At 38.1% G+C, this 24,812-nt stretch overlaps 1 long non-coding RNA gene across 1 annotated transcript; it reads right to left on the bottom strand.

The window, feature by feature from the left end:
* Positions 1-1,457: 1,457 nt before the first annotated feature.
* On the bottom strand, positions 1,458-24,322 carry LOC132012905 (uncharacterized). The gene is made up of 4 exons (XR_009402805.1): positions 24,237-24,322; positions 22,408-22,503; positions 10,772-10,845; positions 1,458-1,792 (listed from the first exon to the last, which is right to left on the bottom strand). It is a non-coding gene; the product is annotated as an uncharacterized LOC132012905 (long non-coding RNA).
* Positions 24,323-24,812: the final 490 nt, after the last annotated feature.

The following is a 24,812-nucleotide window of genomic DNA, read 5'->3' as shown; positions in this document are numbered from 1 at the left end:
TCTCTCATGGTTCACCTCCCCTTTCAATTTCCCCCAACTCCCTTCTCCTCTCTAACTCCCTATGTCCTCCATGCTATTTGTTATGCTCCACAAATAAGTGAAACCATATGATAATTGACTCCCTCTGCTTGACTTATTTCACTCAGCATAATCTCTTCCAGTCCCGTCCATGTTGCTACAAAAGTTGGGTATTCGTCCTTTCTGATGGAGGCATAATACTCCATAGTGTATATGGACCACATCTTCCTTATCCATTCATCCGTTGAAGGGCATCTTGGTTCTTTCCACAGTTTGGCGACCGTGGCCATTGCGGCTATAAACATTGGGGTACAGATGGCCCTTCTTTTCACTACATCTGTATCTTTGGGGTAAATACCCAGGAGTGCAATTGCAGGGTCATAGGGAAGTTCTATTTTTAATTTCTTGAGGAATCTCCACACTGTTCTCCAAAGAGGCTGCACCAACTTGCATTCCCACCAACAGTGTAAAAGGCTTCCCCTTTCTCCACATGCTCTCCAACGCATGTTAATTTTGGCCATTCTAACTGGTGTAAGGTGATATCCCAATGTAGTTTTAATTTGAATCTACCTGATGGCTAGTGATGATGAACATTTTTTCATGTGTCTGATAGCCATTTGTATGTCTTTATTGGAGAAGTGTCTGTCCATATCTTCTGCCCATTTTTTGATATGATTGTCTGTTTTGTGTGTGTTGAGTTTGAGGAGTTCATTATAGATCCTGGATATCAACCTTTTGTCTGCTGTCATTTGCAAATATCTTCTCCCATTCTGTGGGTTGCCTCTTTGTTTTCTTGACTGTTTCCTTTGCTGTGCAGAAGCTTTTGATTTTGATGAAGTCCCAAAAGTTCATCTTCGCTTTTGTTTCCTTTGCCTTTGGAGACATATCTTGAAAGAAGTTGCTGTGGCTGATATCAAAGAGGTTACTGCCTATGTTCTCCTCTAGGATTCTGATGGATTCCTGTCTCACATTGAGGTCTTTTATCCATTTTGAGTTTATATTGTGTACGGTGTAAGAGAATGGTTGAGTTTCATTCTTCTACATATAGCTGCCCAGTTTTCCCAGCACCATTTATTGAAGAGACTGTCTTTTTTCCACTGTATATTTTTTCCTGTTTTGTCAAAGATTATTTGACCATAGAGTCGAGGATCCATATCTGGGCTCTCTACTCTGTTCCACTGGTCTATGTGTCTGTTTTTATGCCAGTACCATGCTGTCTTGGTGATCACAGCTTTGTAATAAAGCTTGAAATCAGGTAATGTGATGCCCCCCATTTTATTTTTGTTTTTCAACATTTCCTTAGCGATTCAGGGGTCTCGTCTCTTCTGATTCCATACAAATTTTAGGATTATTTGCTCCAGCTCTTTGAAGAATACTGGTGGAATTTTGATCAGAATAGCATTAAAAGTATAGATTGCTCTAGGCAGTATAGACATTTTAACAATGTTTATTCTTCCGATCCAAGAGCATGGAATGGTCTTCCATCTTTTTGTGTCTTCTTCAATTTCTTTCACGAGTGTTCTGTAGTTCCTCGAGTACAGATCCTTTACCTCTTTGGTTAGGTTTATTCCCAGGTATCTTATGGTTCTTGGTGCTATAGTAAATGGAATCGATTGTCTAATTTCCCTTTCTGTATTTTCATTGTTAGTGTATAAGAAAGCCACTGATTTCTGTACATTGACTTTGTATCCAGCCACGTTGCTGAATTGTTGTATGAGTTCTAGTAGTTTGGGGGTGGAGTTTTTTGGGTTTTCCATATAAAGAATCATGTCATCTGCATGGATGTAAGATAGAGAATATTAAATCTTACTTAAAAACTTAAAAAAAAAAACACTATCACCTAAAAAAATACTATAATAATAAATATGTAATTAACATGTTTTAGAAATTCTTATAATGATCTTGTCTTTGAGTATATGGAAATACGTGCTTTAGACTTCAAATTGTTATTTATTGGCTTAAAGGAAGAATGTAGAATTAAGGATCATGATTGAGTTTATTCTACAGCCAATGAGAAAATTCTGGTGGTAGTAAGGGATAATAAAACCACAAATAACAGTGGACTTGCAGTAGACCTGTGATGGTTAACTATCCTGACATTATTATGGATATTATTATAATTATATATAAATTTTCACTAATCGACTCTCAGTCTACTATAACTGAGAAGAGCTGTGGTAACACAAAATAATTCATGTTGCTCTGCAGGTATTTTAAAACTTACAATTCAATGCTTAAACTCCTGCTCCTAGATCAGCCACTTCCTGATTTCCAATCATACCATAAACAGACTATTTTATTTCTTATATTGGGGCATTAAACCAATAAAACATCATTCCCTCCTCATGTATTGTCTAAATTTTTGTCTAAGAAGTAATTACCCCCCCCATAGAAGATAAATAAACGTAAATTTGCTTGTCCCTACTCCAGTAACCACCAGAGGACAGGAATATAACACGCAATCTGTTAGTTAAAGGTTCTGTCTTGGGTCTTGGACTCCTAGGAGATCTGGAAATGGTTGGAGGCCATCATCATCTTACCACCAGGAATGATAGTGCTTCAGTGGAAGAGCTGGTGGCTGAGTACTTTTTAAAGCTCCTTTAGCCTGACTATTTCAAGATACCCTGAACTTTGGGGCACGTGGGTAGCTGGTTGAGTAGTTGAGCATTGGACTCTGGTTTTGGCTGAAATAATGATCTCTGAGTCGTGGGATTGAGCCCCATGTCTGGCCCAGCAGCAGCATGGAGTCTGCTTATCCCTCTCCTCTCAACTCATTCCTCCCCACTCTCCTTCTTTCTCTCTCTAATAAATAAATTAAAAAAAAAAAAAAAGACACTCTGAATTTTAACTCAGTGCTTGACCTACTCCTGCTAAGACTTTGAGATACAGATTTTATTTCCTACAACTCAATATTATTTTGGGAAACTGTAAAATTGTTTTATTAATCCTCCAACATCCTACAAAATCTCACTTTTATCAGCACTATGACCTCCACTTGTTATGTAAGTTAGTGCATTTTGAGGTCTTATCAAAGTACACAAATACACAAAGCATGTTCACTGTCATAACTACTATTAGCTATGATTTGTTGAGTGTCTCAACACCTCACCTCTCTTTCAAAAATGAAGAGGAGTGCATAGGTGGCTCAGTAAGTTGAGTGTCCCACTCTTGGTTTCAGATCAGGTCATGATCTCAGGGCTCTGAGGTCAACACCATGTGAGGTTCCACACTCTGGGGAATCTGCTTGAGATTCTCTCCCTTTTCCCTAGCCTTTCCCCCCAATGCTGCACGCTCTCTCTCTTCCTCTAAAATAAGTAAATAAATCTTTAAAAAATAAAAATAATAGGGGCACCTGGATGGCTCAACAGGTTAAGCCTCTGCCTTCAGCTCAGGTCATGATCCCAGGGTCCTGGGATCGAGTCCCACATTGGGCTCTCTGCTCAGCGGGGAGCCTGCTTCCCTTCCTCTCTCTCTGCCTGCCTCTCTGCCTACTTGTGATCTCTGTCTGTCAAATGAATGAATAAAAATCTTAGAATATAATAATAATAAAAATGAGGAAGCAGAGGGTTAGAGAGTCCAAGTAATTTATCAAGTCTTATATACCTAATGAGTAGAGGGAATGATGGCTCAAACTTTCTATTATTTCTACTTCTAAATATTAAATATCTAGTACTGTGCGTCATTAGATACAAAATCATCTATGTAAGAGGTGATTTTATTTTTATTTGTATACATGCTTAAAAGTTTTCATTGTTTTATTAATTATCCAAACTATTAAAAATGGAAATAACAACCATTCATTATCCATTTCAAAATTATTTTGAATGATTATTTTTCGTTCAATTTACCATATTTTTCTACTTTGAAAAGTAGTTTTTCTATTGTTTTGGATGAATCTTAATCTTGTTTTCATTCATTATGATTATTATCTAAAAATTAAACTGGGCTTACAGATGCCCCAATATTTTTATGTTTACAGAGTAAAAGGAGAATATTGTTTGAAAGTTCCTGTTTCTTTCAAATAATAAATCCTAAATAATTTATTTTAATAATTATTTTTGACAGTATTTTTCTTTTACATTGCAAATGCCCCTTTTATTTTTATATCAGCTAAAATTCTGATGCTTCCATGACAGCAATGAATGGTTTGACTCCTATCTGCCAAATCATATTTTCTACTACATGCCATCTGGGACCTCACAGGAGACCCCCTAAATCATATCTCCTCAAATATGGCAGAATGTATCATGAATACTGAACATGTGCTTTATGAAAAACTAATTTAGATAACAAATTCTTAGAAAAGGAAGAGCTGTTAATTTTCTTGCTAGGGGGGGAAAAATGTCCAAAAAGGAATTCACATCAAAACACGGGAAATGAGGCTATGATCATAGCAGTAGTAGGTGACTCAGGTATTTAGGCCAACTTCCTGGTGGCCTGTAGCCCAAGTCATTTTAGGACTTACCCCGGACATGCACAAGCTTGCCCACACCCACGTACACATACATAGCTGTACCTCTGCCACTGCTTACTAACAATGAAAATCACTTTGAAAAGGCCTTTCCAACCACACTCAAACATAACATGTTGAAAATGGAGCACTGTTGAGGGAGCACTTAGAAAAGAATGAATGTCAGTGAAAAGTTGGTGGGTCAACCTGCCCCCCAGTGCATGGAGTCCTGGGTATTGCCTGGGAGAGGAACTATACACAGAGGGATATCAGGTAGACCAAAGACATGGTTGAAAAACTTAAAAAATTATTGCTAAGGTTCTACCCCATTTATTACAATAGGCAGGAAAAATAGAAACCATGGGGCAGAGCACAGGGTGGGAGGAGTTCTCAGTATCACCTATAATGACAGAGAGCTCTGCTTCACATCATTTAGATTTGTCTTTTTGTGTTTTAATTTAACACAACTGATTTCCAATCAAAGCATTTCTTCCCTGGGGATATGTGTTTTTGAGCACTAACCACATAAGTAAAGACTGTCATTTGTCTGAGAACATTAACTATATGTAAGCAGAAAAGGTTTTTTTTATAGGTAATTGTTTGTTTTTCTTAAATTATAAGCATGCCAGTCTTTAAGTGGATGTCAGATTATACAGGGTTTTATGCTGCCAATTATTTTTTATTTTGAAATAATTGCAAACTTTACAGAAAAGTTGGAAAAATAGTACAGAGAATTTCTGTATATTCACAAAATGTCCTAAGTATTAACATTTGTTTCTCTCTTCTGTCTTTATATATAAATCAATTTAATATATTAATATATGTGCATACACAATTTTTCTCAATTGTTTTAATGTAAATTGCAGACAGGATCCTCCTTTGCTTCTGTATGCATTTCCTAGAACAAGATTTGCTTTCTAAGAAAAAGGTTATTAATCTTAAATTTCCAGGGTCAGTCTAGCACACTATTCTATTCATTTTACATTGCAAACATCCAACTGCCATGAGGCCCAGTTGTGAAGAAGTGTTGACATCCATTCTATTCTAGACCATACATTTAAGTATTACGTAGAGCACAACCTGGATTTAAAAAAAAAACAACATGCAAATTGACCCTTTGGGCTGAACTGCAACATGACTTGTAAGTGCTTCTTTCTGCATGTGCACAAAAGAACAAACAGTCCAACAAAATTTAATTCATTTGACTAATAGCCCAGAACCTTAAAATTAATTGTTTGAATTACTGTAATATAATCCATAAGGAACAAGATATCAAGGATGGGGTGGGGATGAGTCCAATATGCTGTGGTAGACCTTTAAAGCTATTTGAAGGCCTGATACAGGTTTTTGTTTCTTTTTTTTAAATTTTTCAAGATTTATTTATTTATTTGAGGAGGGGGAGGGGTAGAGGGGAGAGAGAGAGAGAGAGCCTTAAGCAGACTCCACACTGAGCGTGCAGCTGGATGTGCAGCTCTCATCTGATGACCCTGAGGTCATGACCTGAACAGAAACCAAGAGTCAGACAATCAACCAACTTAGCCACCCAAGTACCCCCAGGTTTTTATTTCTAATGTTTCTAACTTAGAATGAGCAAGAAAGTATTGAAAATTGGAAAGGGCACAGAATATGATTTCCTGCTTTGGGGTCTTGAGTTAGCTGTTCAGACCCTCAGAATCTTCATTTTCTCCACTGTAAGAGGAGCAAATCACATGAAGTTATTTCTAAGTTCTCTTTCAGCTTAAGTATTTTAAGATTCTAAGATGTAGAGGAAGGGAAAAAATAAATAGCATGCAAAAAACACCAAAAAAAGTCAAAGAAGCCAAAAAATATAAAATGTGACTAAAAGCGGGGCATCTGAGTGGCTCAGTGGATTAAGCCTCTGCCTTCAGCTCAGCTCATGATCCCAGGTTCCTGGGATCGAGCCCTGCAACGGGCTTTCTGCTTAACAGGGAGCCTGCTTCCTCCTCTCTCTCTCTGCCTGCCTCTCTGCCTACTTGTGATCTCTGTCTGTCACATAAATAAATAAAATCTTTTTTAAAAAATGTGACTAAAAGTAAAAGCTGCTGAGCCAAAGGAAAGTTTTAAAATGTAGATGAAAAAAATCACCGTAATTTTCAAATTTTAAAAACTTACACGAGTTTAACTAAAACTTTGATAGTAAAGTAAAAGAAATAAAACATACAGTTTTGCTATATTTTAGAATGAAGAAAATAGAACCAAGAAGCATTCAATATACTTAGTACAACTCTCAATTACTTAATATATATGTCTTGTGTTTTGATGAGAGGCAGTTAAAGCGCTGCACAAAGAAATCTAAGTTACAGAATAATGTATAACTCGAAAAATAAAGCAACATAAATTTAAAACATTTGTATCTATTGAGAACCTGTAAGTCATAGAGGAACAAAAAATAAAAATATATAAACAAAGTACTAACCTCTTACTTGGGGCAAAACTTCCTTCCAGGGCTGACAGAAATAAGGCATGTGAAATGTACAGCTCAGTGACTAGCACAGAGTTAAGGATTCAAAAAAAATTAACTGAGGCATAATTCATATTCAGTTTTCTGCTTTGAGGAAGGAAAGCCTAGATGAAGAGCAGGAAAGTTCTGACTGAGGCTGGGGATGTGGGTGCCCGCCTTTCTGGACCAGTTAACAGGTCCCATTTCTTCAGCACTGTTCTTTGGAACAACAGCTAACTTTCCAGCAACTCCTTTTCCGGTCTGTGTTAATAGCTTTTCTGATCTAACTTTCAAAAATTAAAAATTAATTTTTAAAACATATATTTACCTCTCTGTGGATTTCTTTCGAATATGCCTGTGAGAAACGGACGAATCAGCATGAGCCTAGGTGATAATGACTAGCTCTTAGCCTGAACAATGCTGTATCATAGATAATATATTCATTCACCTTTCCTTTTGTGGAGTGAACAAAGCTCCTTAAGAGAAAACTTGAAACAAGGATTGACTAGTTTCTTTTTGGGGGAAATACTGTTTAGGCAGTATCAGAAAAAGAATCACTGATTAAATCACTGATTAAATCATTTATTGAAACTGTGCCATACACTTTACTCATCAAACTTCATTTCTCCTTCTAATAAGTCTCTGAAGTAGGACTATTCTCTCATTTTATGGACACAGAGTTCCTAAACAAAATGACTAGTACAAGTTCACAGAGACAGAAGTGAGAGGCTCAGCACCCAAACTTAAACACCTAAACTTAAAGCACCTAAACAGCATGAGTTCATCCACAAACCTTCACTTGCCCCAGCTACAAGGGGGACCTGATTTGCAGGCAAAAAAATAACAGCTTAAGTAGTTTTCTTACTTAAACTTTGACTTGGTATTTTATTAACAGGTTTTTACCTTGAATTTTCTTGAGACTCATTTTCAGTGCACATAATTAAGGGACAAAAAATAGTGAAGGAAAGGCTGATTTTTCCAGTGCCAGGTTATAATTAATCTTGGGGAAAGGCAACATAATGCTTAATTTTGAAGTCCCTACTGAGAAATAATAGGACATATTTTAACTATATTTTTATGGAAGAAATATAAGACAGGTTGCTTACTGAATATTCTTGGGCTTTTAACCACATGTGATTGATTTAAGGGGAGTTTTTAAGAGTAGTTTTTAAAATTATTTAATTTATTTTTTGGTCAACTATTGTCACCAACTGTGTTTCCTATAAAACAACAGTCTCTATAAGCAGTATCTTTCTTTGGCTATAAAAAAATATTCACAAAATAAAATATGCACATCAATTAGATGTGGCAAATTGTGCAGCCTCTTAGAAAGACTTGAGTTAGATTAGACCTTCTTTTGATTAATGGGCAATCTTTAAATGAATTAGCCCAGATTCTGCCCTGGAGCAGAGCCTGGCCATCCCAGGGGAATGCACTAGAACAAGTCGGAATGTGGAATATCTGTCTTCATCATCAAATACTGCTCAAAAGCAATTGGTTTTGAAGTACTCTTCAGACAGAGGTCACAAACTCCAGTGCCCGGAGGAGGTAGGCAGGTGATACGGAGTCAAGCGGGCTGGGTGGAGGAAAGAGCCTGACACATCGTGGTGACAAATGGTACCTGACACTTGGCCATGGTGTCAGGAAGATGATCTGGAGCCAGGGGACTACGGCAAACCGGCCATCTAGAGGGGCAGCTGCTTTTCCATTTTGGCTGACTGAGGCCATTTGGGAATTGGGGCTCAGATCATTAGATTTTTAAAGAGAAATTAGAATTTCAAATTTTAATGGATCATCTTCTAATGTTTAATGTTGACAATTAATTTTAAAAAATGCTATTTGGGCCAATTTACAAAACCACCCTGGACCACATCTGGTGAACAAGCTACCGGGTTGCCACCTCTGATTTAAGGGAATAAGGCAAATAGTAGTAGGAATAATACCTGAAAGTGAGCTCATGGTTCTGAGTCTTTTTATTTCTTTACTAGCCTTTATATAACATTAAAAATGCACTTGAATTATATTTTACCAAAGCAAACAGGAAAGATGGTGTAGGCTTAGCAATCTATAGGAAATCATACCGTGTGTTTCTTGATATATGAACTATACACCACATCCTCTGGAATTAACTAAAGAGCTTATTTGAAATGCACATGCGGGATTTACATTAATTAGGTCTCAGGTGGCTCCTGCAAATCTGACTTTGTGCAAGCACCTCAGTCCCCAGATAATTCGAGCAGCCATTAATGGAGTTTCCCCACTTAGAGAATATGCAGGCCGTGTGGTCACTTCCCTGCCAGCCGGCATGACTCTATCTTCTCTATTCTCCCAGGCAGAGACAGCTCTGATGTAAAGAGGATTAAATTTTGGATCCTTTGGATCCCTGCTTGGTTGGGTGATCCAGAACATGTCTGTGCTTTTGGGTCATCCAATTCCAATATTACAAGTTGATACTTCGTAATGACAAATGTCTACCTCATTAGCTTCCTCAGTATATGTCTTCATTTAGCTAATGTCTTAGTGGGTTATTTCCTCTTGGCTCTCTAATGAGTATCAGTGTAATATACCTGATCGGTGCCCAGTAAGTAATTTTTGATTGACTATTATAATGCGTTAATTAGAACACTGTCAACTAAGCATGCTACCTCTGATGAACCAAGCAATCGTTTACTTTAACCCACTAGGCATTTTAGGCAAGCCAGTAATTTGACTAAATTTTAGCTCTCAGAAAATTATTAGATGACATTGACCAAATGAGCCCATTGCCAAAAATTATGACTTTGGATCTCACCTGTTCTTAAATTCAGGAAATAAACACATTATAGGACTATATGACTCATTAGGCACTCTTACCCAGGACAAAAATAGTATCATGAAAATGTTAGAGTCACACCATTTTAGACACTGGAAACATTAGATGCAGAAAACGCCCATAGACTGACACGTTCAATGAACTACGCATTTTAGTGTGTCTAGAGAAAACCACAATTGAAATGTGAATTGTTATGTTGTTTCAGTGAAAAATAAACCAAAATGCAAGTTGTCTTTTAAAAACATTGAGATCAGGAAAAATCATTAGACCCGTGTTTGCTCTGTGGTATTCGTACCCTGTTGACAAGAGAGCCCGGGTACGGGGCACAGTTAAGAGACTACTCATCGCTTAGCTTAGACTATAAATAAGCTGCTTCATAAACCATTCCACGCATTGTTAGACAAAAGAAATTTTTGGCCTCCAAGGTGACCTTCTTCAGAAAATAAACTGATAATTTCTTGCCAGCTTGTCTTTTTCCATCATTTCCATGCTATTCTAGTTAACGCAACCAGCCTTGCAGTAGATCAGAATATTCAAATACGCTATTAGGGCCCCAGACACAGTGATGGGTCTTGAATTCACCCCTACAGAGGTGAAGTAACATTAAATTTGTCACTGCCTCCTCTAAGTCAGCAAGATAGCCCTGTATAATATCTTTCGAAATACTAAGTTAAGAAGTCCACGGGGAAGAAGGTGAAAAGAAGGTTAGCTACAGACATAAAATCATGCACCAGATGTGATGACCCTTCAGCAGAGGCTTTGTAGCCTGCAAGTCAGCATAATGTTATCGAATTCACCTCCTAGCTGAAGCCAGATGCATTGACATAGGCCACCCCACCTGCACACTAATAGATAAGCCATCAGCATCCACTCACAAACTAGAGACACAGAGCAGGGGCAATTTATAAAAAGAACTTATGCTATAAATAGCCACTTTTATTTTCTATTCCCCTCACCCCCAAAGGATTGACCTTTTATTTTAATGTCTGAAGAAACTGTGAATATAATGTAGAGAGACATAAAAATTAACCTTTGGTTGCCAGAATCCTGAAAATTATCCTCTGAAGAACTTATGGAGAACTCGGGCTTCCATTTGTTGAGCACCTGGGATAGAAAGAGGCACACATAGAGTGACAAGTCTTCAAATGAGCTTTTTCTTCCATGGAACACGCTTAGTGGAAATAACTTCAACTAGAAGTTAATGAAGTGGAGTAGATATTGCAAGTTCTAATTTTTACTTTTGCTTTCTGTTATGTAGGTAAAGTTCATGGACTTGGACTCAGTCGACCTTGATGTGCTTCTATTAATACAATATAAATATTTTCAAAAGAGTTCCGTGTTACCTAGAGGAATTAAAAAGTAAAATATCCAATGCATTTTTAAAGCTTAGATGAAATATATAGTAACTGTATTATCTGTTATATGGATATTTATTTTAGAAAAGAGAATCCTGGGGCACCTGGGTGGCTCAGGCGGTTAAGCAATTGCCTTCAGCTCAGGTCATGACCCTGGGGTCCTGCGACTGAGCCCTGCATCGGGCTCCCTGCTCAGTGGGGAGCCTGCTTCTCCCTCTCCCTCTGCCACTTCCCCCTGCTTGTACCCTCCCTCTCTGTCAAAATAAATAAATAAATAAAATATTTTTTAAAAAGGAAAGAAAGAAAAGAGAATCCCCAAACTGGATGATTCTAGAAGGCAGATTCTAGGAAATTGTTCATGATGAAATGTGATTTTAGAAATTAGAAAAAAAAATTTCAACCATGCCCATCACAAAAATTAACTCATCACATAATTACTGATGGGAAATTACATGAAGATAGCCAATGCCCTCAAAATAACTAACAATTAGAGTTCATGAATAAGGATTATAGGAAGAAAAAAATTAATGTGGTTGAGTTTGGGGCAAGAAAAGAAAAAAAATTCAAGTCAGTTATACCTAACAAGTAATCCAATGCATGCACTTTAATAGAATGGTGTTTAAAGGGGCATCAACCACTGGCAGGAAGAAGTCTTAGAAAATTCTGAGTGGTCAGCCTGCAGCAGGCTTCTCCAATTGCTGATGCTGAGCAGTTTCTGTAGCTAGTCACAAAAGCAACTACGGGACCAAGGGACATACAGCCTGACTGCCCTAACTGCCCACTCTGGGGGACAGCAAGGATGGGAGGGTGGCTTGTTGGCTGCTTGCTGGGCTGGGGGCCTGGGCTTCTTTCCTGTCCCAACCTGTCCCCCATCCCTTATGTGCAGCATCCATCTCAAACTCCTGTGTTCCCTGGTGGACTTGGGGGCGGGGGGTATAGGGAACTGGTGCAAACCTACTAACTTCTGGCTCCTGCCTTTTCTATGAGTAATAGAATCTTTTATCTCTAAGGGAAAAAACAAATGTCCCACCAGCCTCCCAGTCACTGGGGATTAAAATTCCAGTCAGCTTTGACGTCTCTCACAATTTTCTCAGCCATCCAATCTGTTTTCAAAACTCATTGTCTCTACCTCTGTTTTTTTGGTATCTGTTCCTTCCTCTTCATTTCTACCATCACAGATCTAACCCTGAACTGCATTATCTCATTAGGTCTGTTGAAATGGACTCCTAATTAGGCTACCCTTGCCCATTTCTATTCTCTGGATCTGCTCATGTCTCTTTGCCTGTTTCTCATACCCAGTGCTCTTCTTTATGAGTGAAACAAGCCCAAATTCTTCTGTTTGCATTCACAGTCATCTGTTTGGGCCTTAAGGTTACGTGATGGCATTCTGTTCTATAGGTGAGTATACAACAAGAACATGGTACTAGATGTCCTGAATGATTCTCAAATGAAGAGAACACTCTTCTCAAAGATTTTGTATTTGCCACTTCTTATCATGGCTATCATGACGGTTACTGGGTGCTAAATACTTTCCATGCATGATTTCATTGATAGACCAGCCACATGTTCCCCCTACTCCAGTCCACATGGAATGCCCATGTTTCTTCATGACTTTTCCACCATTGTTCATATAGTCCCCTGGCAGAAATGCTTTCTTCAGCCACCTTTCTTTATTGCTCACCTAAAGACAGAAGTGAACAAACCATACATTCTCTACTTTTTGAGAATAAATAAGACTACAATGTGTCTGGTGATATTTAAGAAAAATAAAATAAGTTAAGAGTGTCAAACTGACAAAGTGTTGTCCCTCCCTTCTTGAAGGATGGGATTTCTGTGATCCTTGCCACTCTGTGGTAGACTCTGTCCTGCAATGCGGTGGGGATTGACAGTTGGGTGGAGATGAGGAGTGGTGGGACTAATCCCATTCAAAACACATGATTGAGGATAACAATAACAGTGGTGATGACGACTAATATTTACTGTGCACTCATAAGCTCTATCTGCTTAAACCATCATAATGATTCAGTGAAATACTATTTTATTTCCATGTTACTGATACATGAGAGAAATTGAATTAATTGTCAACATTTACAGTGATGGTAAGTGGCAGTGTCAGTTGACCCAAGGCAGTCCAGATCTAAGATCTCAACTAATAATCTTTCTGTGAATTGACCCATGGAATCTTTCTGTGAATTCGATGGAGAAACACAATGCTGGGTAGATACCCAACAAATTTCCATGTCAACTACATCTGTGCCTCCAATCTCCTCTCTTCTAAATCCCTCCTTCAAAACTACAAGAGTGATCTAGTCAATATGAAATTTCAACTTTATCATTATCCCAATTAAACAACTGAATGTCTTCCAGTGCTGGAGAGAGAAACCATTATCATAATTTTGCTCCCTAATAAAATTTATGAGGTGGTGTATACCTTGGCTGTCAGTTTAAGAAAATCTCTACACCACATCTAAGCACCTGGTACAGAAGGGAAAGTTTATTTAGTGATTCGTTTTATTAGCCATTTCAAAGAAAATCTTGATTGGATATCCTTGGTAGGCTGCAGGGAGATTTAGTGTGTGTGTGTGTGTTTTAAAATATATTATATTTATTTATTTGACAGAAAGAGAGAATATGAGCAAGAGGATGGGGAGAGGGAGAAGCAGACTCCTTGCTGAGCAGGGAAGCCCAATGTGGGGCTTGATCCTAGGACCCCAGGATCACAACTTGAGTGGAGGGCAGCTGCTTAACCCACTGAGCCACACAGGTGCTTTGGAGATTTAGTTTTTATCCACAGAAATAAGTCCCCAGGGGTACAACAACAAAGTCAGAGGCAGTTCAGGTTGGCAAAAAGAAGAAACACAAGGGCTTTGGAGCCAGAGTTTGGAATCATGGCATGATGACTCTTAGAGTTCCAGTAGCCTGATTACCCCCAGTAGTACAATTTGAGGAAATGTTTTCCTCTTCAGAAGGTTGCTGTGAGGATCAATTGAGATAATATATTAATGAGCTTAAAACAATGTCTACATAGAAATTCCTAAGCAAGCGATAATCATTATATATCATTAAAATTTTCATTGTTCTACCTTGTTGTATTTACTGATAGTAATTTAATTCAAGTAGTAATATGTGAATGTTGTTGCAAAGACAAGCAAACAATCTTAGATTGCTTTAATACGGGATAAAAAGTCTTTCTTCCAGAGAAAACCATGCTATGATTTCTTATTTGCCCTTCTAGAGTTTTTCTATATGAAAATACACATGTGCTTTAAAAAAAAATGATAGCATTTATTTTAGTTTGTGTCTTACCATTTTTTTTTCCTGCAAGGATGATTCCATAATGTGATCTACAGATCTACTGATATCTTCAATGACAGTGTAGTAATTCAATATGTAGATTTAACAAATTTTCAACTGATGGACATGTATGTTGTTTTCAGTTATTTTCTATGACAGAACAGCATTTCGATGAATATCCTTATATGTTTATTTTTAGAATTCATTTCTAGAAGTGGAATTGCTGGGTCAAATGTTATATGCATTTGAAATTTGTATAGCCCTTGTTCAACTGCCTTCTGAAGAGGCTGAAAGAATTCATACTCCTACTCAGTTTAGTATAAAGAAGCTATTTAAATACATTCCTTATAAAACATTCAATATTCTTAAGCCAATTTTCTCACTATCCCAGAATAACCCAAGCTGCATTCCTACCTCCTTGACTACAACCTTATTTGTTCCTAGCCTAGAATTATATTTGTTCTCATTTGTCTTTCTAAATCTTACCTATCTGTGTTAGTAGGTCATGTCCAGTTTCAAGTAAGAAAACTCAAGTGAAACTAGATAAAGGAAAATTAAAAGAGAGGGGAGGATAATGATTGAATGAATTCTGAGTGGTTCACAGAATTAAAGGATGAGCTGCAGGTTCTAGAGCAGTTCTAGAGACCTAGGACCAGAGCTTGTACACATGGCTCTAACTATTCAATTACAACTCTGTCAATCTCTGTATAATTCAATTTTCTTCAGTGGTAAGCTGGTGGGTCTCACAACTGTCAGAAAGGAGAAAAGGTAACAAAGTAAACACACAACTTCAAAAGATGTTTTGCACTGGCAATCTCTGGAATCTCTGGCTATCCATACTTTTGGAATCTTCTCCTTAGACGGAATTCAAACGAGAAGTTTAGAAAGCACTGGTAGAATGTCCAGAAAAATCATTCCTCCTAAACATCAGGGAGTTGGAATGTTACTGTTATTCTTTATAATAATATCCTTTAAGTGAAAGATGTCCAGCAACAATTCCAGAATCATCTCTTCCCCCACCTACATGACTAGGATATTTTGGAAACGCCCCTTGGGTCAAGCTCTCCGTGGTCCTGAACTACCACATAGTGCACTGTTTTAGATTTAGTTGAAATGTGATAGGAGGAGGAAAAGGGAATAGAGAAAGTGAGGAAGCTGTTGAGAGAGAAAAGAAAATATTTTTATTAATTTTAAATACTCTCAGTAACCAACAATGAAACCATGATCAACCTTGGCCAAACAAAAAGAGCAAGCAGTTTTGTGGGAAGTGTGTGTACAAATGTCAGCACAAGCACGGGCACGTGGGGGAATCAGACAGTCATCAGTGGGTAGAGGCAGGATAGTTAAACTGTCATTCACAGTGGACATATAACAAATTATATGGATTCTCTTTATTTTCACTTTTATATTAGGGTGGGAAAACTGCAGAACTAAAATAATAATAAAGTCTCATAATTCACAAAGCTGTGTTTAAGTCTGTTCTGTAGTTCTATAAAGATTCTAAGAGGTATGGTTTCTACTCTGGTAGATTGTGTGCCTATCAATGACACAGTCATTTTTATCTCACATAATTATATTATTGGCATTGATTTATTTTACATAAGATTTTATTTATTATTTTTCCAGCTTAAAATTAAGTGCCAGCATTATATTTGCTTTTTGGATGTACTGTATTACTTTCCATTGATCTTTAATAGTAATTCAAGATAAAGGGAAGAGTTATCATTTATTTGGGAAATTTTTTTTAATCAGTAAAATTTGGTTAATCTAGAAGTAAGTTTCTAGAAATAAGCTTTCATCTAAAAATATTATTTAAATGTTTGGTAAAAAAAATTAAGGCATATACTCTTGGAAATTTTTTCTATGACTCTCTCTCCTTCTCTTCCCACCCTCCCTTACCTCCTTCTGTCTGAATTTTAAGAAATGTCTAGAAGTCTAGGTGTCAGAGATAAGAAGGTGAAAGCCTTGGTAAGAATTATCTAATATAACATCAAACAAATATACTTCAATAGCTTTATCCTATGGAAATATTTCAAGTGAGAGTTATTTAGGAAATATAAAATGTGTTGCCATAATTATCCAGGTAAGCCCTACAGATTTTTCTATACACATTTACTGTGCTATATTCATGTGAGGAATGGGTTGAATGCTAGTGATTTCCCTGAAGAATCAAATCATATCCCAAGCATTTTGTGTGCACCTGAGATCATGCTGCTTGGTCTCACATATAACACAAACACAATAAGGCTGAAGCCTGTGCACATTCTGAGGTTTCCTATGACTGAATCAGCAGCAGCAATTGACTCAATAGTTGATCTTCTTCTTGCTGGTACAGCATCTGAAAATCAACATTCTCTTCAATCAGGAACTGAATCTTCTTGATCTTCCTATCATCCCTGTACCTGTTTACTCACAGTCATTCAATCTGTGGTACTTTAAAAAATTGGCCACAATTCTTTGTTATTCCTCCCAGGAAGAAATATGGTCCAGGTTCCTTCCCCTTTAATCTGGCAGGGGTTGGTGACTGCTTCTACCAACCAAGTACATATAGAAGTGAAGCTCTATGATTTCTGAGATGAGGTCATAAAAGGCTACACAACTTCTGCCTGGTTCTCTTGGAACACCCCCCTTTGCATGTTTGCTCTTGGGGTGCTCCATCTGCAGCCTTGATCCTTTTGGAATTTAGCCTTCCTGCCAAGAGAAGCACTAGCCACATGTTGAGAGCAGGTGTAAGGTTTCTGAATGACCCAGACTTTCAGTCCTCCTAATCGAGGTGCCCGACATAGGAGTGAAGACACTTGCAGACAATTCCAGGCTCCAACCATTCAAATTGCCCCCAACTATTCACGTCATCCCATTCAGGGTCCTAGACATGATGGAACATAGACAGCCATCCTCATAGTGCCCTGGCTGAATTCCTGACCCACAGAATCCTTGAGCATAATGAAGCAGCTGACATTTTAAGAGACTTCCTTTGGAGTGATTCGTTAATCCACCAATAGAAAACTGACACACTACCTCAGCTGATGGAAACTTAAACTTTCTGGTTGCACAGATCAAAATTTTCTCTCATGTCACATCTAAACTACCTGCAATTCCTACTTACTCCACCTTCAAAATAAACTCAGAATTGACCACTTCTTCTCCGTCTCCACTGCCAGCTGGATCTCCACCTCTTGATTAGATTTCTGCAGTAGCCTGTTAACAGTTCTCTCCACCTCTGCCTTCACTACTGTCTCTTCTCCCCTGACAGTCTGTTCCCAACAGAACTGCCACAATGGGTCTTTGGAATATAAGTCAGATTCTCCCAATGCTCTGTGAAGCATCCCTCAGCTGCTTCCATCTCATTCGGCGTAAAAACCAAAGTCCTTAAAACGACCCACATGATCTTCTCTGATTTTATCTACTGTGCTATCTTCAATCTCTCTTCTTCCTAGTCTCCCCTCCCCCACTTGGCCTCAACAACTCCTCCTTCCTCACCGTTTCCTTGAATGTGCCAAGCATGTTCCTAATTTGGGCCCTTTGCACTGGCTATTTCCTCTGCATAAACACTTCACCATTTTCCAGTTGGCTATTAGGTCTCTCCTCTGGATCTCAATGTTAATTCTTGAATGAGATGTACCTGGATGGATCACCTACTTATAATAGCAACCCTCTACCAGCACTCCCAAACCTCCTAATCTTGACTTATTTTTTTCTTTCTTTCATAGCACTTATCACCTTCTGACATATTAGATGTTCTGATCATTTAAGATGTTTAGTTTTATTGCCCTTTGTCTTCCCTTACTGAGAGCAGATACCTATCTGCTTTGTGCTGTGTCTCAAGCTCTTATAATAGCAACTGACAAATAGTAAATGTTCAATAAATATTTGTTGAGTAAATGAACGAGAATTAGCCCTTAAAAACTGAATTTCCTAGGACTTGGAGAAATTTATGTTTGGTAAATTGGTTAGAAAATGACATTTAACATTTTAACTAGTTTAATGAAACTTATGTCAATGAAAGTAATTTTTAATTACTAATAAGTAATTCATTTTCAAATATATCTCCTTTACAACAACAACAAAAAAAGGAGAGTCCCTTTCCTATGTAGCCTCAATCCAAAACTGGTGGTAAATAAAATATAAAATTACAGGAATATATTTTACATGCATTTATGTCTACTTCACCTCTCTCCCCCAAATGCTTTATACACAGGGCAAGGTAAATGGCATTCACTCAATATTACAAGAGAATAAAATGGGGGCATGATAATAAATGCCTGTAATCTTCAAGAAAATAGTAACTGAATTACACTGTGTTCTCAATTCGCCTTTCACCTGTATTTAGATTTCTATTGTTAAGGTGCATGGAAAATTCGAGTGTAGCAGAGTTCATAGCTTAGCAGGGACAGAGTGGCTTCAGCTTAAGAAAAAAGGTAGTGGAAAAATCATATCTGGTTCGTACTAAAAATAGTATAAATTTAAATGAACTAGAATCCATTGGAAGTAAGATATGCATTTCCTCCTTAAGAGACTTGATAGCACAGCGAAGGAACTAGAAGTGATGGTTGCTTTGGAATTCAGAAACACTCATATAGTGAGACAACTGCAGATAGCAACACCTTCATGTGCTGGGAAACTCATTTAGTGGGTCCTAGCAAGCATTAAAGGAAGAAGAGCATGAAAAAGAGAGAGGGAAGAGTAAAAAGATTTGAGTGCACTGCAAGACACAAGGATAGGTTGTATTTCAGGCACTTGCCTGCATATGTACAGGGCTTGATTTACAATGTGTTTGCAAATATTTTTTACCAGGTGTCATGGAGTTTCTAAGTCATGGGGCACCTGGATGGTGCAGCCCGTTAGGCAGCCAACTCGATTTCCGCTCAGGTCCTGATCTTGGGGTTGTGGGATCAAGCCCCATGTCGGGCTCTGTTCTCAGCCTAGAGTTTGCTTAGGTTTCTCTCTCCCTCTCTCCTCTCTCTCACTCACTCTAATAAATAATGAAATTTTTACCAAAAAAAAAAAAAAAGTTTTTAAGTCACTGCAGTAGAATATTTCAGAATAAAACTATTGACCAAAAGTTAGTTCTTGTGTATTTCATATAATATTTTCATTTAAAATATATGGTTTTAGATTTAGGCTGACGAGTGGTTTTCAAATCTTAGCACACATAAAACTCAATGGGGGAGGGGCACCTGGGTGGCTCAGCCATTTGGGCACCTGCCTTCCCCTCCAGTCATGATCTCCAGGTCTTGGGGTTGTGTCCCATGTCAGGCTCCCAGCTCCACGGGGAGTCTGCTTGTCCCCCTCCCTCTGCTCCTCCCCTGCTTGTGATTGCTCTGTCTCTGTATCTCTCTCAAATGAATAAATTTTAAAAAATCTTTAAAAACTCAATGGGGGAAGTGCACATTAACCTAGAGAGCACCCAATTTAGTAGAGCCAGGGGTGGGATAGAAAGAGTGGCACATTCAACAAGCGCCCTGGTGATTCTGATGTGGGTGACCCTCTGTCCACATGTAGAACCGCACCAGGCAACACCAGAGCTACCAATATAATTACACGTCTTGAGTTCAAATCAACCCCACATGTTCCTAATCCACACATGTTCCTAAACTTCTAATCAGTTGGGTTCTGTTTTTGTTTTTGTTTTAAGATTTTATTTATATGAGAGAGAGAGAGAGAGCTAGTGGGGGTTAGGGGGAGAAGCAGACTCCTCACTGAATGGGGAGCCCGACACCAGGCTCCATCCCAGGACCTCGGTGATCATGACCTGAGCCGAAGGCAGACGCTTAACCAGCTGAGCTACCCAGGCATCCCCGGTTTTTGTTATTAAGTAAAGGAACTTGCAATCATAAGCCAGCCCCAGTTTGAAGAGTTACTTCAAGAAGAAGAAGAAGAAGGAGAAGGAAAAGGAGAAAAGAAATAAAAGATGTGATTATTAATCTTCCCATTGTGGGGGGTGGTGGGAGAAAAGCGAGGGGTCTTGGGAGTCCTGGGGATTCTTTCTTAGGAAAACCAATATTTTACCTCCAGGTCCTGACTACTCAATAGAAGGCATTACAACTTCATCATTATGGACGTTCTTATTAAAAAACAAGTAAAGTTGCAGAATTATTTTGAAGACATTTTTTGGTTATCAAATTTTAGACTAAGCACACTGTACCAAAAAGACAACTTTAAGATGAACAATGGGGGGAAACCAACAAGAGGTGTTGTAAAGTCTACAAATCTTTCTAGGCACATGCTTTTCTAGATAGAACAGATGTCTCTTTGAATACAAGAAACAGCTGGGGATTCCTTCCTTGGATTAAGTGACTAAAAGACTTGGTAGCATTATCTAAGATGACAAATTGATCGGCAAACCTCCAGTTCTTACAAAAGAATATAGAAAATGAAAATATATTAAATCAATAAAATTTTTAAAAAGACAAAGCAAGTCCTTTAGATAGGTGTGATGAGGGACTAACCTAAAAAAAAAAAAAAACACCCATCAACAAAATTTCCAAAATCGAAGAATTAAATAGTGACATAGAGTTTTCACTTTCTCCCTCTCTTCTAACCTCAGTCATCTGTTTATTTGATGCTTTGTTTATACCGAAAAAAGTAAAAGGTTTGAAATAGTCTGTTGTGGGTGTTAGCACCTTTCTAAAATCCTGTGTTTGTTCTCAGTGTGTTGGTTTTCTCTGAGTTCTCTAGGATAGAGGGAGGATGAAATAAAAATTAGAGCAGAACTGGATTCTCACTGGCTGACTGCTTGTAACTGATTTTTCTCAAAGACTCAAGAGACGTACCAGGCCTGGGTCACTGCCTGCTCCCCCCCAGATACAGTAAATAGCCCACAGATAAAGACTTTTGTTTACTGGCTAGGGCTGTGTATTCACCTGTTCCCAAGATATTTAATTAAACATTTTCCTTTGTACCTAAGCCACTGATTCTTAAAATTTAGTGTGAATAAGAGTCTCTTGGAATGCTGCTTAAAATGCAGATGGTGAAAAAAATAAATAAATAAAATGCAGATGCTGGGGGTTCAGCATTCTCTAAAAGATTTTGGTTTTGTAGGACTTGGATGTAGCCAGAACTCTACATTTTTAATCACACTTTGGAAGACACTCACACAAGTGTTTAAGAGAGACAATAACTCTTCACACTTGTCAGAAAGATTTGATATCTGTGAATGAAAAGAGAGAAGGCCCAATGCAATAGCGCCTCAGTTAAGTAGAATCTTTATTGCTGTTGTTCTCTTGGAATGTCTGGAATACTGAAATGCAAGTACTCGACTTGCATTTCCCAGCAGCATATTCTCATGCCTTTCGACCAATTATTAATTATCCGAAACTGTGCTAAAAAAAAAGGTGGTGCCCACACATACAGGCAGAATGAGTATCCCTGGGAATGGGTCAGAAATGTAGGACAGCAGCCTGCCCTTGACCTTCTGAATCAGAACCCGTGCTTTAACAACATTCTCAGGTTTAGGAAGCCTTCATCTAGCAGATTTCCAAGCCCAATGCGTCTTTCTAGATCACTTTCAATTTCCCAACTTCACTTTTTTTTTAATCTGAAAGGAGGAGAGATTTTAATTACAAGAGAGTACAAGGTTGCGGCACTTGGGGGGCTCAATAAGGTAAGCAGTGGACTCTTGGTTTCAGCAGCTCAGGCTATGATCTCATGAGTTGTAGAATCTATAGAATCGAGCCCTCAGTTGGGCTCCATGCTCTGCAGGGAGTCTGCTTGAGATTTCTCTTCCTCTGCCCCTGCTCCCATTTGCGAACTCTCTCTCTCTAAAATATATAAATAAATCTAAAAAAGAGGGAGCGAACTCTCTCTCTCTAAAATATGTAAATAAATCTAAAACAGAGGGAGCGAGAGAACAAGGTTATTAAGGGAGGGGCATCTCCAGGCTCCCAAATCATATTGTCTGTAATCGATGACTTTTAAATCAGAAGGTGATAGGTTGTTATTGGATCTCATTTGTGCTGTGCCTACTTTTTAAAAGAGAGATCATAGTGCTCTGTAATTGTACTCATTTGTTTCTTACCTTTACTGCAAGCTTCCTGTGGGCAAGGTCATATGTCAGGAATCTAAATCTTCAGTGCCCAGCTTCATGCCTGGTAAAGGAGGTACTCCACAGCACCTGAATGAGGAAAAAATTGCCTATCACTTACCTAAGTGAGAGCCACCCTTCAATTTCAAGCTTAAAGTTTCTCTCCCTCACAAAGATTTCTTTAGTTATTTCATCCACCATGATCTCCACCTGCTCTCGGTAAATACCCAGTATCTGACCTTTAACACACACACACACACACACACACACACACACACACACTATATTGGGTATCATTCATCTTTATTTTGTATCTCTTAATATCTCATGAAAACTATAAGAATCTGTCTTTTTTATATATTTCATATCACCTTGCAGAGTAGGCATTCAAATTTTTGTTACTATGAAGCTATCTTAAAATAAAAAATAGATATTACAATGGGAAAATTGGCAAGTTTTTATTTCCCTTCAATAATCATTCTAATTTGCCATTTTTTTTTACAGATGACAATATATAAGCAGCTCCGCAAGATACAAGCTATTTATCCTAAGTAGAACATGTTTTGATATAGGAAATACTTTCTAATTGTTAAATGCTTAATTGTGCCTTCAGCCAATTCAAATCTAATTTCTGTTATTTTTGACAGTAACTTATACTTCTCTATGTTGACAAAATATAAAATGTTTAACTTCCAACATATTAATTAATAACCAAAATAAGTTTCTAGTTAGAGATCACTTTAAGGATATATGTAATAATTTATAAAGTTTGTGTATGTCCCTGATAGCATTACACATAGATCAATTTTTTCACTTCAAAGATAATTGTAGACATATTGCCCAATAGTGAATCCATGGCATACTAAGTTTTACTTCCTAGAATCATAGCTTTATTTGTGAATATCAACATAACTGTCACAAGTGTTCTGATGAGCCATTTCAGTTGTTTCAGTTTTAAGATGCACTTTAGTCTATTACACAAATAATCTCTAGCCTATAGATGGCAGCATTGAGCAATATATTTGGTAATAGGTTGCTTTTTGGTTTCTGTGAATTTTCAGCTAGGACTTAATGTTTCATACAGCGTATTTCATTACAGTATGCCACAAGACTAATTTAGCGTTGGGTGACAGGATAATACTTGTACCTGCTCCAAACTACTTCAGATTCCACAAAAGCATCTCTTTCTAGTCTGTATCTTATATGAACCACATGTGCGTTTCCAGAGTTATCTCAACCCATTAATAAAAAAAGAACAAATTAACTTACTATAGTATAATTAGAGTAAATACCAACCATTTTTAACGTTGGTAGTAAAACATCAGAAAGTAGGAAGAAATGGCAGTAACATTCCATGATCAGCAGTTACCCTCCACTGAAACGTGCTGGTCTGAACAGAATTTGTCGCAGCAATCTGGCTTATTGCATGATTTCTATAGAACATGTTAGCCCTGAAATTGAATTTTTAGGGCAGAAACCCTTTCCCACTGAGACATAGTTTTTAAAAATATTTTTATATTATGTAATAATTTGTTTTATATGATTAAAATACAAACCTTTCTGTGAAGGTTATTACAGAACATTTGCAAATTAAATTGATCTTCCTGCCTTCTGCTCCTTTTAGCAACGAATATTTGGTTTCTATACAGGTATATTCCCTTTAAGTTTGGGGGGCAGGTGGGGGGAGGAAGGTCATTTTAAAAGTTAAAGTCTATGCACTATGTGAAATATCCTCCACTCAACCAGCGCTAACCATCAAACCAGTAAAAAGCCCTTTGGCCTTAGATTACGTCGTTACTAAAAAAACAATCTTTTTATCTTACTTTTTTCTTGCCAAGGGTAAAACCCCACACAATTACACTTTACTACTAACTTCAGTCTTCCGGGCTTCACATCCCCCTCCCATGCTCCCCATTAAGCAAGCTATGCTCCCAGCAGCTCGGCCCCTGTTGTTACCGCCTCGTTACCAGCTCCAAAATCTGCTATTTATAGCTTTGCTTTAGTGGGCACGTGTGCCCTCATCACCAAGCTGTCAGAGGGAGAGAAGGGCGGGCTCTCAATTCAACAGTGTGTACACAAATTATAGATTAACCAGGTTTAGATGAGCCCGCATGATGTTGGGGAGCCTGAAGGTAAGAGGAGAAATGAGAAGCTCCCGGACTTCCGCAGATGCCGGGTCCCCCAATTCACGTATCATACGCCACTGAATGGCGCCTATGGTTCTTCTCTTTTATTTTTTTTTTACTACGCTACGCAACCTACCTTGGTACCCTCACCCTCTGTCCCCACCTCCCCTCCTGCAATGCAAGGCTTGAAAGACAGACAGGCCTACCAATCCGCAGGCTTCTCCAAGAAACAGCCCCCCCCCCCCCCCCCCCCCCCCCCCCCCCCCCCCCCCC

This window comes from Mustela nigripes, chromosome 3 (genome assembly GCF_022355385.1).
Source record: "Mustela nigripes isolate SB6536 chromosome 3, MUSNIG.SB6536, whole genome shotgun sequence".
Lineage (NCBI taxonomy): Eukaryota > Metazoa > Chordata > Mammalia > Carnivora > Mustelidae > Mustela > Mustela nigripes.
Note: the sequence above shows the minus strand (reverse complement) of the source record. Positions and strands in the feature narration are given on the sequence as shown.